Below are 15,641 nucleotides of genomic sequence, written 5' to 3' on the forward strand. Positions count from 1 at the left end.
AATTTCTTCACCGTCCTCCTGTCCCCGCAGTGGAGCCTGCTCTGAATCTTCAGAATGTTGTGTCCATAGAAGTATATCCTGACGTCTGTCCAGGAAATCTTCAGTTTCTCTTATGCAATGCAGAGTTGATACCTGTTGCTCCAGACCTTGAACCCTCTCTTCCAATATGGAGACCAGCTTGCACTTTGTACAGACAAAGTCGCTTCTGTCCTCTGGAAGAAAGACAAAAATGGCACATCCAGTGCAGGTCACAACAGCTGAATGCTCCCCATCCATATTACCTTTCTTCTACGAGCTTCCTCAGGAGTTGTAGTAACTACTCAGAGAAGCTGGCAAGATGTAAGCCTCAGTGGGCTCTCCCCAGGCAAATTCCCAGGCAAACTCCCTCTGTTAGCCTCTCTGCTATTTGCCGCTCAGCTGGTTCGCAGCTGACTGGCTTTTTATAACACTCAAGACTCACCTGGAACAAAGCACTCCCAATTCACACTTTCAAACAAGCGAACGGTCAGACTAGATGCCCTCCTGAGGTCCCTTCCAACCCTGATGTTCTATGAAATGTTTCATCGCTCCACATATCATCTCCGTCCCAGAGGCTATCAAAGATTAGAAGCTGGAAAAATTGCACTCACGATTAAATGCTCTCTGAGCTCATGCAGGCCCTCCCATGCTGAAAGAGCCCAGCACAATGCATGGAGGGAGACAATGTCAGAGTCCAGGAAAGCACAAAATGAATGTGCGGACAGGAGGGATGAACAAGAGGAGAGGTGGCGTCAGCGTGATGAGAGGAGGCAGGATGTAATACTGAGACTACTGGAGGATCAAACTGCTATGCTCCAGCATATGGTTGAGGTGCAGGAAAGGCAACAGGAGCACAGACCGCCGCTGCAGCCCTGTGTAACCAACTGCCCTCATCCCCAAGTTCCATCGTCTCCTCACCCAGATGCCCAAGAATGCGGTGTGGAGGCCTCCGGGCAGCCAACCACTCTACCCCAGAGGAATGCCCAAGCAACAGAAAGCTGGCATTCAATACATTTTAGAGTGCAGTGTGGCCTTGTCCTTCCCCCCTCCCCTACCCCACCCGGTGCTTCCCTCCTCCACCACCCCTCCCGGGCTTCCTTGGCAGTTATCCCCCCATTTGTGTGATGAATTAATAAAGAATTCATGGATTTGAAACAACAATGACTTTATTGCCTCTGTAAGTGGTGATCCAAGGAGCGGGCGGCGGTTGGCTTACAGGGAAGTAGAGTGAACCAAGGGGGTGGGTTTTCATCAAGGAGAAACAAACAGAACTTTCACACCATAGCCTGGCTAGTCATGAAACTAGTTTTCAAAGCTTCTCTGATGCACAGCACTCCCTGCTGTGCTCTTCTAACCACCCTGATGTCTGGCTGCATGTAATCAGTGGCCAGGTGATTTGCCTCAACCTCCCACCCCACCATAAACGTCTCCCCCTTACTCTCACAGACATTGTGGAGCACACAGCAAGCAGTAATAACAGTGGGAATATTGGTTTTGCTGAGGTCTAACCAACTCAGTAAGCTGCTCCAGCGTGCTTTTAAACATCCAAATGCACATTCTACCACCATTCTGTACTTGCTCAGCCTATAGTTGAACAGCTCCTGACTACTGTCCAAGCTGCCTGTGTATGGCTTCATGAGCCATGGCATTAAGGGGTAGGCTGGGTCCCCAAGGATAATTAGGCATTTCAACATCCCCAACGATTATTTTCTACAATCCCATTGTAGTAAAGCCATCCACTATGCCCTGCACATTTTCCAGAGTCACTACCCTTGGTAGCATCTGCTCAGTGATTGCATTGGATACTTGGATCACAGCAGCCCCCACAGTAGATTTGCCCACTCCAAATTGATTCCCAGCTGACCGGTAGCTGTCTGGCTTTGCAAGCTTCCAGAGGGCTATCACCACTCGCTTGTGAACTGTGAGGGTTGCTCTCATCTTGGTATTCTTGCACTTCAGGGCAGGGAAACGCAAGTCACAAAGTTCCATGAAAGTGCCCTTACACATGCAAAAGTTTTGCAGCCATTGGGAATCATCCCAGACCTGCAACACTATGTGGTCCCACCAGTCTGTGCTTGTTTCCTGGTCCCAGAATCAATGTTCCATGGCATGAACCTGCCCCATTACCACCATGCCAGAGCCCGTACTTTGAGAGACATCTGTGACCATGTTCTCATCACTCTCCTCACTGTGCTGCCGTCACCTACTCGCCTGCTTTTGCAGGTTCTGCTTCTGGTTCTGCATATACTGCTGGATAATACGTGTGGTGTTTAGAACGGTCATAACTGCCGCAGAGATCTGAGTGGGCTCCATGCTTGCCGTGGTGTGGCATCTGCAGGACAGCAGAGTGGCAGCAGAAGCGGTGGGCGGATGAGAATGCTGACAGCAATATGGCGCCCGCACGGAAAAAGGCATGAAACGATTGTCGGCCATTGCTTTCACGGAGGAAGGGAGGGGGCCTGACGACATGTACCCAGAACCACCCGCGACAATGTTTTTTGCCCCATCTGGTGTTGGGATCTCAACTCAGAATTCCAATGGGTGGTGGAGACTGCGGGAACTGTGCAATAGCTACCCACAGTGCAATGCTCCAGAAGTCGATGCTAGCCTCGGTACTGTGGATGCACTCCGCGACTTAATGGTCTTAAGTGGGGACACACACAATCGACTGTATAAAATCGATTTCTAAAAAATAGACATAATTTATCAGTGTAGACATAGCCTAAGTATCTCATGAGAAGAGCGCTCATATCAAGACTTCAGATCAAGCTTTTGGTACCAAGCTATAGGCAGAGGGACTACAAAGCAGAAATCAAAAGCGAGTGCCTTTAGTGCTCATGCTGATGTGTAAATACAAAGTGTGAAGGAACAGTTGCAAATGTTTTTGCTCCATGGATAATGACAACCTGGAAAATGTTGAATATGTGTGTCACTGTTGGTGCACTGAATCACAGATATGTGAAATAGTTTCCTCTCTTGGATCGCAATTTCAAGGCTTATGAAGGCAGTTTGTGTCTGCAAACTAAACCTGCATATTTTGTCAAACTTAAAGAAGAAACATCAGAACTTATTACAGCTGAGATAATAAATGTTCTGAATAAGTATGGAAGCAGATAATACAAAGACAAACTTTGGTGGTCGATACAGACATGGAAGAAAACATTTGCACACCAAAGTGAAAGACGAGCTTAAAAAGTGAAGTGATAGGCCTTGGATGTCCTGCTCACATCGTGCACAAGTATACTGAATTACAGGGGATACTATCCTGGTAGACACTGAGAGCATTCTAATTAACATTTTTGGATATTTTCATATATTCACTGTTTGTGTGGAAACACTGCAAATTTTTTATGAGTATGTGGGACAAGAATATCAGAATATACTGGGATACATATCTGTTGGAAGATTATTACAACAAAATGTAATATGTCCTGAAAATTCTTAGCATGTGTAGAGGACAACTTTCTGATTCACAAAGTTGAGGAAAAAAACAGGGGGTTATCCATTTTGGACCTGGTTTTGACCAACAGGGGTAAATGAATTCAGAATGTGAAAGTGGTTGGGAATGTGGGAGGGAAGTGATCATGATCTGATAGAATTCAAGATCCCGTGGAAAGGAGGACATGAGAACAGCAAAACAAGAGCACTGGTTTTCAGATAGTTGGATTTCAACCAGCTCAGAGAAATAGTAGGCAAAGTCATCTGCAAATTTGATCAGTATGCTCTCTATTCCTACATCCAGGTAATTAATGAAGATGTATTAATTACCTGGATTAATTAATTAATTCGCCGCTCAGCTTCGTGAACCAGCTGAGCAGCGGGGAACAGCAGAGCAGCTCACAGCAGGAGTTTGCCTGAGACTGGTAAGTATCCGAGTGTGTGTGTGTTTGCTTGCTGAGGAAGTATCTGAGCGTGTGTTTGCTGGGAGGGCAGTGTGAGAGCCTGAGTGAGTGTCTGATTGGCTGCTAGCCTGCAGGGAGCGGGCATTAGGGTGTCCGTTTGTTTGTGTCAGGGAAGCCTGGCTGTTTAAAAATAGCCAGAGCTTCGTGAACCAGCTGAGCGGCGGCGAACCAGCTGAGCAGCGGGGGACAGCAGAGCAGCTCACAGCAGGAGTTTGCCTGGGAATTCGCCTGGAGTGAGCCCAGTGAGGCTTACGTCTTGCAAACTGCTCTGAGGAAGCTCATAGTAGGAAGGTGATATGGAAGGGGGGGGTTCAGCTGTTGTGACCCGCACTGGATGTGCCATGTTTGTCTTTCTTCCACAGGACAGAAGCAACTTTGTCTGTACAAAGTGCAAGCTGGTCTCCATATTGGAAGAGAAGATGGAAGGTCTGCAGCAACAGATAACAACCCTGCGTTGCATACGAGAAACTGAGGATTTTCTGGACAAAACTCAGGATATGCTTCTAGGGGCACAAAGCTCTAAAGATATAGAGCAGGTTGCACAGAGGAGCCAAGAGGCCAGTGAAGAAGCTTGGCAACATGTGACCTCCAGAAGAGGTAAGCGGAATGTCCGGGTTCCAGTAACACAGACACAGGTAACTAACCGCTTTCATGTTCTCTCCACAGGTACCGTTGCGGAGAGTGGACCAGATGATATGTCTGGGGCGAGAAAGCAGAAGGAGACTCCGCTAGTTGGAAGGCATGAGATGCGATGTCCTGAGGTTGGGAGTTCCACGACCACCACTCCCAAGAGGAGAAGGCGGGTGGTGGTGGTCGGGGACTCTCTCCTCCGGGGGACTGAGTCATCTATCTGCCACCCTGACCGGGAAAACCGAGAAGTCTGCTGCTTGCCAGGGGCTAAGATTCGCGATGTGACGGAGAGACTGCCGAGACTCATCAAGCCCTCGGATCACTACCCCTTCCTGCTTCTCCACGTGGGCACCAATGATACTGCCAAGAATGACCTTGAGCGGATCACTGCAGACTACGTGGCTCTGGGAAGAAGGATAAAGGAGTTGGAGGCGCAAGTGGTGTTCTCGTCCATCCTTCCCGTGGAAGGAAAAGGCCTGGGTAGGGACCGTCGAATCGTGGAAGTCAACGAATGGCTACGCAGGTGGTGTCGGAGAGAAGGCTTTGGATTCTTTGACCATGGGATGGTGTTCCATGAAGGAGGAGTGCTGGGCAGAGACGGGCTCCATCTTACGAAGAGAGGGAAGAGCATCTTTGCCAGCAGGCTGGCTAACCTAGTGAGGAGGGCTTTAAACTAGGTTCACTGGGGGAAGGAGACCAAAGCCCTGAGGTAAGTGGGAAAGCGGGATAGCGGGAGGAAGCACAGGCAGGAATGTCTGTGAGGGGAGGGCTCCTGCCTCATACTGGGAATGAGGGGCGATCAACAGGTTATCTCAAGTGCTTATATACGAATGCACAAAGCCTTGGAAACAGGCAGGTAGAACTGGAGGTCCTGGTGATCTCAAGGAACTATGACATGATTGGAATAACAGAGACTTGGTGGGATAACTCACATGACTGGAGTACGGTCATGGATGGTTATAAACTGTTCAGGAAGGACAGGCAGGGCAGAAAAGGTGGGGGAGTAGCACTGTATGTAAGGGAGCAGTATGACTGCTCAGAGCTCCGGTACGAAACTGCAGAAAAACCTGAGTGTCTCTGGATTAAGTTTAGAAGTGTGTGCAACAAGAGTGATGTAGTGGTGGGAGTCTGCTATAGACCACCGGACCAGGGGGATGAGGTAGATGAGGCTTTCTTCCGGCAGCACGGAAGCTACTAGATCGCATGCCCTGATTCTCATGGGTGACTTTAATTTTCCTGATATCTGCTGGGAGAGCAATACAGCAGTGCATAGACAATCCAGGAAGTTTTTGGAAAGCGTAGGGGACAATTTCCTGGTGCAAGTGCTAGAGGAGCCAACTAGGGGGGGCACTTTTCTTGACCTGCTGCTCACAAACCGGGTAGAATTAGTGGGGGAAGCAAAAGTGGATGGGAATCTGGGAGGCAGTGACCATGAGTTGGTTGAGTTCAGGATCCTGACGCAGGGAAGAAAGGTAAGCAGCAGGATACGGACCCTGGACTTCAGGAAAGCAGACTTCGACTCCCTGAGGGAACGGATGGCCAGGATTCCCTGGGGGACTAACATGAAGGGGAAAGGAGTCCAGGAGAGCTGGCTGTATTTCAAGGAATCCCTGTTGAGGTTACAGGGACTGTCATAAATAAAGGGAAGGGTAAACCCCTTTGAAATCCCTCCTGGCCAGGGGAAAGCTCCTCTCACCTGTAAAGGGTTAAGAAGCTAAAGGTAACCTCGCTGGCACCTGACCAAAATGACCAATGAGGAGACAAGATACTTTCAAAAGCTGGGAGGAGGGAGAGAAACAAAGGGTCTGTGTCTGTCTGTATGCTGGGTCTTTGCCGGGGATAGACCAGGAATGGAGTCTTAGAACTTTTAGTAAGTAATCTAGCTAGGTATGTGTTAGATTATGATTTCTTTAAATGGCTGAGAAAAGAACTGTGCTGAATAGAATAACTATTTCTGTCTGTGTATCTTTTTTGTAACTTAAGGTTTTGCCTCGAGGGGTTCTCTATGTTTTTGAATCTAATTACCCTGTAAGATATCTACCATCCTGATTTTACAGGGGGGATTTCTTTATTTCTGTTTACTTCTATTTTTATTAAAAGTCTTTTTGTAAGAAAACTGAATGCTTTTTCATTGTTCTCAGATCCAAGGGTTTGGGTCTGTGGTCACCTATGCAAATTGGTGAGGCTTTTTACCAAACCTTGTCCAGGAAGTGGAGTGCAAGGTTTTGGGAAGTATTTTGGGGGGAAAGACGCGTCCAAACAGCTCTTCCCCAGTAACCAGTATTAGTTTGGTGGTGGTAGCGGCCAGTCCAAGGACAACGGGTGGAATATTTTGTACCTTGGGGAAGTTTTGACCTAAGCTGGGAAAGACGTTTTTCATGCAGGTCCCCACATCTGTACCCTAGAGTTCAGAGTGGGGAAGGAACCTTGACAGGGACAAACCATCCCGATGAGTCGAAAGAATAGTAAATATGGCAGGCGACCAGCTTGGCTTAATGGTGAAATCCTAGCAGATCTTAAACATAAAAAAGAAGCTTACAAGAAGTGGAAGGTTGGACATATGACCAGGGAAGAGTATAAAAATATTGCTCGGGCATGTAGGAATGATATCAGGAGGGCCAAATCGCACCTGGAGCAGCAGCTAGCAAGAGATGTCAAGAGTAACAAGAAGGGTTTCTTCAGGTATGTTGGCAACAAGAAGAAAGCCAAGGAAAGTGTGGGCCCCTTACTGAATGAGGGAGGCAACCTAGTGACAGAGGATGTGGAAAAAGCTAATGTACTCAATGCTTTTTTTGCCTCTGTCTTCACGAACAAGGTCAGCTCCCAGACTGCTGCGCTGGGCATCACAAAATGGGGAAGAGATGGCCAGCCCTCTGTGGAGATAGAGGTGGTTAGGGACTATTTAGAAAAGCTGGACGTGCACAAGTCCATGGGGCCGGATGAGTTGCATCCGAGAGTGCTGAAGGAATTGGCGGCTGTGATTGCAGAGCCATTGGCCATTATCTTTGAAAACTCGTGGCGAACCGGGGAAGTCCCGGATGACTGGAAAAAGGCTAATGTAGTGCCAATCTTTAAAAAAGGGAAGAAGGAGGATCCTGGGAACTACAGGCCAGTCAGCCTCACCTCAGTCCCCGGAAAAATCATGGAGCAGGTCCTCAAAGAATCAATCCTGAAGCACTTGCATGAGAGGAAAGTGATCAGGAATAGCCAGCATGGATTCACCAAGGGAAGGTCATGCCTGACTAATCTAATCGCCTTTTATGATGAGATTACTGGTTCTGTGGATGAAGGGAAAGCAGTGGATGTATTGTTTCTTGACTTTAGCAAAGCTTTTGACACGATCTCCCACAGTATTCTTGTCAGCAAGTTAAGGAAGTATGGGCTGGATGAATGCACTATAAGGTGGGTAGAAAGCTGGCTAGATTGTTGGGCTCAACGGGTAGTGATCAATGGCTCCATGTCTAGTTGGCAGCCGGTGTCAAGTGGAGTGCCCCAGGGGTCGGTCCTGGGGCCGGTTTTGTTCAATATCTTCATAAATGATCTGGACGATGGTGTAGATTGCACTCTCAGCAAATTTGCAGATGATACTAAACTGGGAGGAGTGGTAAATACGCTGGAGGGGAGGGATAGGATACAGAAGGACCTAGACAAATTGGAGGATTGGGCCAAAAGAAAACTGATGAGGTTCAATAAGGATAAGTGCAGGGTCCTGCACTTAGGACGGAAGAATCCAATGCACCGCTACAGACTAGGGACCGAAAGGCTAGGCAGCAGTTCTGCGGAAAAGGACCTAGGGGTGACAGTGGACGAGAAGCTGGATATGAGTCAGCAGTGTGCCCTTGTTGCCAAGAAGGCCAATGGCATTTTGGGATGTATAAGTAGGGGCATAGCCAGCAGATCGAGGGACGTGATCGTTCCCCTCTATTCGACATTGGTGAGGCCTCATCTGGAGTACTGTGTCCAGTTTTGGGCCCCACACTACAAGAAGGATGTGGATAAATTGGAGAAAGTCCAGCGAAGGGCAACAAAAATGATTAGGGGTCTGGAACACATGACTTATGAGGAGAGGCTGAGGGAGCTGGGATTGTTTAGTCTGCAGAAGAGAAGAATGAGGGAGGATTTGATAGCTGCTTTCAACTACCTGAAAAGGGGTTCCAAAGAGGATGGCTCTAGACTGTTCTCAATGGTAGCAGATGACAGAACGAGGAGTAATGGTCTCAAGTTGCAGTGGGGGAGGTTTAGATTGGATATTAGGAAAAACTTTTTCACTATGAGGGTGGTGAAACACTGGAATGCGTTACCTAGGGAGGTGGTAGAATCTCCTTCCTTAGAGGTTTTTAAGGTCAGGCTTGACAAAGCCCTGGCTGGGATGATTTAACTGGGAATTGGTCCTGCTTCAAGCAGGGGGTTGGACTAGATGTCCTTCTGGGGTCCCTTCCAACCCTGATATTCTATGATTCTATGATTCTATGTTAAACAAAATCAGACCGAGACGAGGAGTTTTGACTAGATGACTTTTGTGGTCTATCATTCTGTGACCACCTCTGCTCCCATTTTCCTATATCTTTCTAGAAAATACAAGAGACCTCCATCGGTAATCTAATTAATAGATTGTTAAGGAAAAGGTTTCTTTGCAGAGAAGCATTGGAAAAAAGTGAAACCAGGAGCCTGGAGTTGATGAAAAGGCTTCTGTGATGGGCATTGGCAAGGCGGTTGCTTGGACTGCAATTGCTGCAACACAAAAGCCTGTGCTGCACGTCCTTGTGATTCGCTGGGTGTGTCTGCACACAGAGACCCTGATAGTGCAATCTCTGTAAGTCTTGCAGGAAATGGAGAGTTCCTCTCCTTTCACTTTCCCTTTAATTGTCATAGCCCTGATCTACTCTAGGAGTTGAGGTTGAATTTAGCAGCGTTAAATCGATTTAACCCTGCACCTGTCCACACGACGAAGCCCTTTTTTTCTACTTAAAGGGCTCTTAAAATCTATTTCCTTACTCCACCCCTGACAAGGGGATTAGCGCTTAAATCGGCCTTGCTGGGTCGAATTTGGGGTACTGTGGATGCAATTAGACGGTATTGGCCTCCGGGAGCTATCCCAGAGTGCTCTATTGTGACCGCTCTGGACAGAACTCTCAACTCAGATGCACTGGCCAGGTAGACAGGAAAAGGCCCGCAAACTTTTGAATTTAATTTCCTGTTTGCATGGTCACCTGCAGTTTGCCACGCTGGCCAGAGCTCATCAGCAGAGGTGACCTTGATGGAGTCCCAGAATCGCAAAAGAGCTCCAGCATGGACCGAACAGGAGGTACGGGATCTGATCACTGTATGGGGAGAGGAATCCGTGCTATCAGAACTCAGTTCCAGTTTTTCGAAATGCCAAAACGTTTGTCAAAATCTACCAGGGGATGAAGGACAGAGGCCATAACAGGGACCTGAAGCAATGCCATGTGAAACTTAAGGAGCTGAGGCAAGCCTACCAGAAAACCAGAGAGGCAAATGGCCGCTCCGGGTAACAGCCCCAAACATGCAGCTTCTATGATGAGCTGCATGCCATTTTAGGGGGCTCAGCCACCACTACCCCAGCCGTGTTGTTTGACTCCTTCAATGGAGATGGAGGCAACACGGAAGCAGGTTTTGGGGATGAGGAAGATGATGATGATGACGAGGTTGTAGATAGCTCATAGCAAGCAAGCGGAGAAACCGGTTTTCCCGACAGCCAGGAACTGTTTCTCACCTTGGACCTGGAGACAGTACCCCCCGAACCCACCCAAGGCTGCCTCCCGGACCCGCCAGGTGGAGAAGGGACCTATGGTGAGTGTACCTTTTAAAATACTACTCATTGTTTAAAAGCAAGCATGTTTAATGATTAATTTGCCCTGGCATTCACGGTTCTCCTGGATGTACTCCCAAAGCCTTTGCAAAAGGTTTCTGGGGAGGGCAGCCTTATTCCGTCCACCATGGTAGGATTCTTTACCACAACCAGGCCAGTAGCATGTACTTGGGAATCATTGTAGAACAAAGTATTGCAGTGTATGTTTGCTGGCATTCAAACAACATCCGTTCTTTATCTCTCTGTGTTACCCTCAGAAGAAAGATATCATTCATGGTCACCTGGTTGAAATAGGGTGCTTTTCTTAAGGGGACATTCAGAGGTGCCCATTCCTGCTAGGCTGTTTGCCTGTGGCTGAACAGAAATGTTAGCTGAACTGTTAGCCACGGGGGGGAGGGGGGATTGAGGGGCTAGGCATGCGGTGTGGGGAGGCAAAATGTGACCTTGTAATGAAAGCACATGTGCTATGTATGTAATGTTAACAGCAAGGTTTACCATGAAAGAATGTACCCATTGTTCTATAAAATGTGTCTTTTTAAATACCACTGTCTCTTTTTTTTTCTCCACCAGCTGCATGTGTTTCAAGGATCACAGGATCTTCTCCTTCGCAGAGGCTAGTGAAGATTAGAAGGCAAAAAAAACGCACTCATGATGAAATGTTCTCTGAGTTCATGCTGTCCTCCCACACTGACAGAACACAGACGAATACATGGAGGCAGACAATGTCAGAATGCAGGAAAGCAGAATATGACCGGGAGGAGAGGTGGCGGGCTGACGAGAGTAAGTGGCAGGCTGAAGAGAGGACTGAAGCTGAAAGGTGGCGGCAGCTTGATGAGAGGAGGCAGGATTCAATGCTGAGGCTGCTGGAGGATCAAACCAATATGCTCCAGTGTATGGTTGAGCTGCAGGAAAGGCAGCTGGAGCACAGACTGCGGCTACAGCCTCCGTGTAACTAACCACCCTCCTCCCCAAGTTCCATAGCCTCCCCACCCAGACGCCAAGAATGCGGTGGGGGGGGCCTCCGGCCACCCGGCCACTCCACCGCAGAGGATTGTCCAAGGAACAGAAGGCTGGCATTCAATAAGTTTTAAAGTTTTAAACTTTTAAAGTGCTGTGTGGCCTTGTCATTCCCTCCTCCACCACCCCTCCCGGGCTACCTTGGTAGTTATCCCCCTATTTGTGTGATGAATGAATAAAGAATGCATGAATGTGAAGCAACAATGACTTTATTGCCTCTGCAAGTGGTGATCGAAGAGAGGAGGGGAATATGGTTAGCTTACAGGGAAGTAGAGTGAACCAAGGGGCGGGGGGTTTCATCAAGGAGAAACAAACAGAACTTTCACACCGTAGCCTGTCCAGTCATGAAACTGGTTTTCAAAGCTTCTCTGATGCGCACCGCGCCCTCCTGTGCTCTTCTAACTGCCCTGGTGTCTGGCTGTACGTAACCAGCAGCCAGGCAATTTGCCTCAACCTTCCACCCTGCCATAAACGTCTCCCCCTTACTCTCACAGATATTGTGCAGCGCACAGCAAGCAGTAATAACAGGGGGAATATTGGTTTCGCTGAGGTCTAACCGAGTCAGTAAACTGCACCAGCGTGTTTTTAAACGTCCAAATGCACATTCTTCCACCATTCTGCACTTGCTCATCCTGTAGTTGAACAGCTCCTGACTACTGTCCAGGCTGCCTGTGTACGGCTTCATGAGCCACGGCATTAAGGGGTAGGCTGGGTCCCCAAGGATAACTATAGGCATTTCAACATCCCCAATGGTTATTTTCTGGTGTGGGAAGAAAGTCCCTTGTGGTAGCTGTTGAAACAGACCAGAGTTCCTGAAGATGTGAGCGTCATGTACCTTTCCCAGCCATCCCACGTTGATGTTGGTGAAACGCCCCTTGTGATCCACCAGCGCTTGCAGCACTATTGAAAAGTACCCCTTGCGGTTTATGTACTTGCCGGCTTGGTGCTCCGGTGCCAAGATAGCGATATGGGTTCCGTCTATTGCCCCACCACAGTTAGGGGATCCCATTGCAGCAAAGCCATCCACTATGACCTGCACATTTCCCAGGGTCACTACCCTTGATATCAGCAGATCTTTGATTACGTGGGCTACTTGCATCACAGCAGCCCCCACAGTAGATTTGCCCGCTCCAAATTGATTCCCAACTGACCGGTAGCTGTCTGGTGTTGCAAGCTTCCACAGAGCTATTGCCACTCACTTCTCAACTGTGAGGGCTGCTCTCATCTTGGTATTCTTGCACCTCAGGGCAGGGGAAAGCAAGTCACAAAGTTCCATGAAGTGCCCTTATGCATGCGAAAGTTTCGCAGCCACTGGGAATCGTCCCAGACCTGCAACACTATGCGGTCCCACCAGTCTCTGCTTCTTTCCCAAGCCCAGAATCAGCGTTCCACCACATGAACCTGCCCCATTAGTACCATGATGCCCACACTGCCAGGGCCCATTCTTTGAGAGAAGTCTGTGTCCATGTCCTCATCACTCATGCCACCGCGTTGACGTTGCCTACTCACCCGGTATCGCTTTGCCAGATTCTGGTGCTACATATACTGCTGGATAATGTGCGTGGTGTTTAATGTGCTCCTAATTGCCAAAGTGATCTGAGCGGGCTCCATGCTTACTGTGGCATGGCGTCTGCACAGAAAAAAGGCGCGGAACAATTGTCTGCCGTTGCCCTGACGGAGGGAGGGGCGACTGACGACATGGCTTACAGGGTTGGCTTACAGGGAATTAAAATCAACAAAGGGGGTGGCTTTGCAAGAAACTGAATGGCCCCCGCAAGGATAGAACTCAAAACCGCAAGGATAGAACTCAAAACTGGGTTTAGCAGGCTGTTGATTTCACAGAGGGAAGGAGGGAGGGAGGAGAAAATGAATACAAAACAAATCTGGTCTATTTCTTGTTTTGAGCCACTTCATCTATCTTTATACATCTTGCTGGCAGCAGACTGCAGTACGACTGCTAGCCATCGTCATCTCCTGGGTGCTCGGCAGAAGATGGTGCAGTATGACAACTAGTCATCATCTTCTGCTAGCTGCAGGTTAAAAGACTGCACTGCCGGTAGGACCCAATCGCCACGAGACGAAACAAGGGAAATGACCTGGCTGAGTCACTCCCATGTTTGCCCAGGCGCCCAGTTAAAAGAGCACCCAGGACTACGCCGATGACGGCTACCAGTCATACTGCACTGTCTGCTGCCAAAAGGCAATTAACTACTGCTGTGTAGCAATGCAGTGCCACGTCTGCCAGCACCCAGGAGACATATGGTGATGGTGAGCTGAGCGGGCTCCATGCTTGCCGTGGTATGGCGTCTGCACAGGTAACTCAAGAAAAAAGGAGCAATACGATTGTCTGCCCTTGCTTTCATGTAGGGAGGGAACAGGGGCCTGACAAATATGTATCCAGAACCACCCGCGACAATGTTTTAGCCCCATCAGGCACTGGGATTTCTACCCAGAATTCAAATGGGCGGCGGGAACTGTGAGATAGCCACCCACAGTGCAATGCTCCGGAAGTTGATGGTTGCCTCAGTACTGTGGACACACTCCGCCGACTACATGCACTTAGAGCATTTGTGTGGGGACACACACAATCAACTGTATAAAACCGCTTTCTACAAAACCGACTTCTATAAATTTGACCTAATTTCGTAGTGTAGACATACTCAAGATGAAAAATGGAGCAGTTAGAAGAAAAGTCTCAGAGACCGGCAATGTGGCTAATCTGGCCAAGGCCCTGTTAATATGCAGGCCTGTTTGTTACCCGGAGATAGAATTTTGCATTTGATTTTTGTTACTCTGATAGCCATACTAATATATGTGAAAAAAGAACAAAGAAATGGTATGTTGCTTCTGCCCAGCCAGATGGGTTTGTTGGCATAATGGAAAAGTTAAGTGATAGAGCTAAAGTGTTACTAGGTATGGTGGGAATGTAATATACAAGCATACGCTGGAAGGCTGCCTGGCTCCTCTCTCAAGCCAAGGTCAAGCAACCAGTTGGGAGGGGCAAGGAGGGGGGATAGGGGAGGCATAAGACACACTAAAAGCCAAAGAACAGCCTGGCCTTGACCGGTACACAACCTCACTTCTTACCTCTCCCAAAAGAGATGACACTGAGCCCCCAGACTCATGACCCTCCAAAGTGGAACATGACCATAAATTGTAAGTGGTGGGACCAGGGGCATGCACTGCAGGTATATTTGCGACTGCTAAGAAAGAGGTAGGGGGGAACGGGGACATGGGTAAAGGCTCTGCAGCATTAGAGCTGGAAATAGAACACTGGGAAACAGACTCTCCTGGCATGTGGAGCTATGGATATGCTTGCTTGAAACTAACCCAAGAAACATTACATTGCCTGCACTTCAGACTTCTGGTCTCATGATCTGCCTGCATGACAAGAACCAGGAGAGGAGGTGAAAGGAAAGCTGCCTAGCAGACACCTGCTAAGTAAAGAGGAGATTCAGGATCCAGCACCCAGTGATGCCTGGCTGAATGTGTCTCCTTTCCCCACAGCTTGGTGATCATTTAAGGAAACGGAGAAGACTGCCTTTGTCTAGCTGTACATTGCTTGCAAAAGAAACAGGTCTTTTTGGTGACAAGTGTTGAAAGGAGGCACTAGACAAATGTGGAGACAAGAAAAATGTCCCCATAACTGAACTTGCATCTGTGGATGTTGAAGCCACAACACAGAGTTCTAAACACTGTATGACCATGGCTGGTGTCAGAAGAGTCTCTACCAAAGCATTTTCCACCAGCACAGGCCTCTCTTTGCACAGAACTCCCGGTAGCTTGGCGTCTGCAGGCAATGGAGAACTCTATTTTGGCATCTCTTTGTCTCTTTTGTGGTGAACATCTGCAGTGGCTGTTAAAAGGCCCCTAGATAGTGGTCTTTGGGAACAGCTGGCTGATGATCCTTCCTACTAATGAGGAGAGCCTGGCTTGGCCTGCCATTTCTTCCTTGCTGAACCTAGTGTGTCTGTTGGCTCCTTTTTTGTATCTCTTTTCATAAAAAGAAAAGACCTGTCAGCACAATCCTTCTAAGGGGTTGTTCAAGCCAGAGAGAGTCTTCCTTGCAGCTAAATCTTGGTGCCATGGGGCATGTCTCACCACTGTGGCACCTTCTGCTGACCATCCTGGGAATTAGCTCTCATTCTCCAGTGCGCCTTCATCTAGTGGCATCTGTCTGCCATCTGTTCTATAATTAGGACCCATGTCACTCCCAGGACTGCAGTGTCCTCTTATGGACACAG

The 15,641-nt window shown here is 48.4% G+C and overlaps 1 protein-coding gene across 1 annotated transcript in view; it reads left to right on the plus strand.

Moving 5' to 3' along the window:
* The window catches only part of LOC144258247 (uncharacterized), a 336,945-nt gene that overhangs the window by 53,689 nt on the left and 267,615 nt on the right, over positions 1-15,641 (plus strand). The window lies entirely within an intron of this gene.

This window comes from Eretmochelys imbricata, chromosome 28 (assembly GCF_965152235.1).
Source record: "Eretmochelys imbricata isolate rEreImb1 chromosome 28, rEreImb1.hap1, whole genome shotgun sequence".
Classification (NCBI taxonomy): domain Eukaryota; kingdom Metazoa; phylum Chordata; order Testudines; family Cheloniidae; genus Eretmochelys; species Eretmochelys imbricata.